This window comes from Pithys albifrons, chromosome 9, assembly GCF_047495875.1.
Source record: "Pithys albifrons albifrons isolate INPA30051 chromosome 9, PitAlb_v1, whole genome shotgun sequence".
In the NCBI taxonomy this organism is placed as follows: Eukaryota; Metazoa; Chordata; class Aves; order Passeriformes; family Thamnophilidae; genus Pithys; species Pithys albifrons.
Genome location: NC_092466.1, coordinates 131,531 through 135,559, shown reverse-complemented (window position 1 = coordinate 135,559; position 4,029 = coordinate 131,531). Strand labels below are relative to the sequence as shown.

The 4,029-nt window shown below is 47.2% G+C and overlaps 1 long non-coding RNA gene across 1 annotated transcript; it reads left to right on the top strand.

Annotated features, from left to right (window-relative positions):
* The first annotated feature begins 418 nt into the window (after positions 1-418).
* LOC139675784 (uncharacterized) lies at positions 419-2,726 on the top strand. The gene is made up of 3 exons (XR_011698541.1): positions 419-612; positions 823-908; positions 2,235-2,726. It is a non-coding gene; the product is annotated as an uncharacterized lncRNA (long non-coding RNA).
* The last annotated feature ends 1,303 nt before the right edge of the window (positions 2,727-4,029 follow it).

Below are 4,029 nucleotides of genomic sequence, written 5' to 3'. Positions count from 1 at the left end.
AGTGAGTGAGGGAGTGAATGAGTGAGTGGAGTGAGTGAGTGAGTGAGGGAGTGAATGAGTGAGTGGAGTGAGTGAGTGAGTGAATGAGTGAGTGAGTGAGTGAGTGAGTGGAGTGAGTGAGTGAGTGAGTGAGTGAGTGAGTGAGTGAGGGAGTGAATGAGTGAGTGGAGTGAGTGGAGTGAGTGAGTGAGTGAGTGAGGGAGTGAATGAGTGAGTGGAGTGAGTGAGTGAGTGAGTGAGTGAGTGAGTGAGTGAGTGAGTGAATGAGTGAGTGGAGTGAGTGAGTGGAGTGAGTGAGTGAGTGAGTGAGTGGAGTGAGTGAGTGAGTGAGTGAGTGAGTGAGTGAGAAGGAGCCACAACGTGTCTTCCTTGTCCTGCACTGCAGGATCAGAATCCTGGTTTAGGTTAGGGATGCTTTTGCACTGGTGTGTGTCTTCGATGGTCAGAGCCAACTTTCTGCTGGGCCACTTAGGAAGAACAGTTGCCTAGAGCTTCATGTTTGCTTTCCTTGCAGCCTGGAGTGTTGGGGGGATTCCTGAAGCTGATTGCCTTGAAAGCCAGTGATCCCCAAGGCTTTGACCTGCTAAACAGCATCATGGAGCATATGCCCCCGTGAGTATGAGCTCAAATTGCATTCAAAACTGACTTCTGTGGGCTTTGGTTCTGCAGTGTGCAGTCATGCCAAAGGTTAACACTTCAGGAGCAAAAATGTCACATTTATCAGTTAAAGAGATGGGAACAACTTTCTCTGTGTTTTCTGTAAAGTGACAGCACCAGTCAAAGCCCACTGTGAACTGAATAACTGTTCTTTTAAATTTCCAGTGAATCAGTTGACTGGTACAGGAAACAGGTCTTCATTCTGCTATTCCAAAGACTTCCAAGTTCCAAACCAACAAAACTTATCAAAAGTAAGTTCCTTGCTCTGAAAAGCTCCAGTGTGACACGAGTGGTTCAGAGTGTGCAGTTGCACAGATCAGGCATCCTGTACATGGGTGGGACTCTGCTGGCTCCAGGGACTTGCTCCAAATGCTCTGGAGTCAAGGGGGCATAAAGGGCAGTGGCCACAGCAGGTGACACTCCATGAAAACTGAGGGAATGGAACTAAAGGACTTGTGTAGTTCTCCTCCTTTCCTGGTGTGTGTGATGTCGTTACTTGTCTGAAAGTGTCTCCATTTAATCTCCAGCTAATAGCAACACACTTGCCCTGCCACACAGCACAGCCATTCTGACCACTGCTCTCTGCAGTTTGTGTTCATGCTGGGAAACATTCCATGCTTTTGTGTCATTTTGGCCTTCATGGGAATAAAGTTATGAGGAAGGGTTTACGTTCCTCTGTCAAAGCTGTGACACATTGTTGAAATCATCCCCAGGCAGATGGCCATGCTGATGAAATTCGTGATGTTATCTCTACACAGATCACACAAGGTCTGTTATTAATCCTTTAAAATCTGCTTGATGCCTCCTGTAGAGGAGCAAGAATTACAGGGTTCTTCCAGTGGTGTTCCACCAACCAAATGGAAGTGGTGCTTCCAGCGTTCCACGTTTCAGTGTTGTGGTGCCCGAGAAGATGAGCAGTTTTTAGGCAAACTTTGGAGCAGCAAGTTAATGCCCTTCAGTAAAAGGGAACATTTATGAAGGCTGCCCTTCCTGTCTCCTTCTTAGAATGCATTTTGCTGCTGACTCTAAAGCAATTCTCTTGTTTTCATCTGGAGTTTTACTTCATCCTTTTTCTCGTTGCTTTCTCGTCTTCATTAACTAGTATGGCACAGGAAATGGGGCATGAGCTCTGCAGGAAATACTTGGCAGCATACAGCCAAAGGGAGTGTGTTCTGTTGGCTTGGGTTGTATTTCAGGCTGCTGTGCAGTTTTTGCCTTTGAAGCAGGAAAGAGTTGTCTCTCTGGCTGAAATGGCAAAGGAGGTTTGGCGCTAATCTGACTGCCCGGGTGCCTCTCCTTTTGGGGTTCATTTCTGATTTTCTGCCCACAGTTCCTCACTGATAGTTCAAGTTACTGATCTCCTGAGCGGGTCATAAAAGGGAAGGATTGCTGTCTCTGGTTTTTATCCTTTGTAAAAAGTTTGTATGTGCAAACATCTATGTAAGAGGGCAGCAATTGTTAAGAAACAAATTGTCTTGTGTTCTCTGTTTCCTGGTGCTTTGTGTGGTTTCTGCTTTTCTTTGGTCACCATAGGGTGATAAATCGTTCTGATACTTTTTCTCTAACTGTCATACTAGGATGTTTGAAACAGGCTTGGAGAAAATGATGATTCCTGAAATCCAGAAAGAGTCTTGGAGAAGTTGAAAAGCAGATCCGTGCTGTTGGCATCACCAAGACATTAACAGAATGTCCTCCCGTGATGGACACTGAGTACCCCAAGCTGTGGTAGGTGCCACACTTCTTCAGGGTCTGCTGGTGATGCTGTTGAAGGTCTGGAAAGTAGAAGCTTTCACCAGAATAGGCCCCTCCAATAAACTCCTTTGGCATTTCTTCAGGCCCACTGTTGTGGTGAGACTCAGCTTGAGGCTTTTCATACCTTTTCATCCTTCACTGCACAAAGGGAAGTGTGTTTTCAAAGCAAATGGCAGAGCTGGTTTGAGATGTGTTTGAGCCTGGATTTGGCTGAGTAGAGCTCCACTGAAGGGAATTAGGCTACTGTCAGCTTGCATTCCTTCTGGAAAGCTGGGCCCACTTTTGACTTGTAACTGTCATAGTCAGGAGGCCTGAGAATACTCACAACCTGACAGGCTGTAGAGTCTTAGCCTGAAAGTGGAATCTGGGGGAAAGCTCTGGAGACTGAAAGGCAGTCCAGCAGTCTGGGGGCTCAGGTAGCCTGAACTGAATGACAGTAACCAGGTCCTGGACTAGAACTCTTTTTGAATGTACTTAGAGAAAAGCTGTAATCTGGAAAAGAATTGCTATTCTTGGGTTTGTATCACAGCAATTTGAGCTGCTAAAAAATGAGGGCATTGCTGATGCTGTTAATATGAGCAGCTGCATTGTGCCTGGAAAGGACCCAGACCCACAGTCCTAGTGCAGCTTCCCTGGGACAGGGACGGTGCCAGGAGTTAAGCAAGTCCCTGCAAAGGGGTTCCAGGTAATCTGAGCGTTCTTGTGAAGCACAGGCTGTCCTCACCTGTTCACTGTTCCCCTCCCCTCTCCCCCCAGGATTCCTTTGCTGCAGGCCCTCCCTCCTTGGCTTGTTCGAGCTGCCTGAGGATGACACGACCCCTGACAAGGAGCACTTCATTGACACAGAGGATACTCCAGGCTATCAGACTGCATTCTCCCAGCTGGCCTTTGCTGGGAAGGAAGAACATGATCCTGTGGGGCAAATGGTGAACAATCCCAGGATCCAGCTGGCCCAGTCTCTGCACAAACTGTTCACAGCGTGCCCAGGCAGGGTAGGTGGCTTGGGCTCTGCATCCCTGGGCTGCATTCAGCAGAGAAGAAATGCCTCTGTGAGAATGGTCTCTTGCTAAGGTTTGATAATCAGCAAAATGAAGTGTGTTGTAGGCAGAAGGCAAGGTCTTGCTGTGTCTTCTTGTTCATTGGAACTTGGCTTTTGTAAGGTTTTCCTGGTAACCTCAGAAAGGCCTTATTTTTCACAGCACTTAGTTTAGCAATCAGCTCAAATATATGCTATTTAAAAGATGAAGATTTATCCACTTGATGGCCTATAAGTAATGGTTGTCTCCTGTTCAGTTGCATGGACTTGGGAGATTCAGGCAGCTCATATAAAATTAGACATTTTGAGTGCACAGTTAACTCTTACCCCAGATAGTGTTTGTTTTGTTCAAGATTTGGGTAAGTAAAGATTGTCTGAGAGATGAGCTGTTTCACCCTCAATAACTGCTGCTCTGAGAGTGTCTGAGCTTGTGCCCTGTGCATGAAGAGCCATGGCAGTGGCTGAGTGTCCCTGAGCCCTCTGCTGTGTCTGTGCTGCAGGTTCTGTGCCTGCTGAGTGTCCCTGAGCCCTCTGCTGTGTCTGTGCTGCAGGTTCTGTGCATGCTGAGTGTCCCTGAGCCCTCT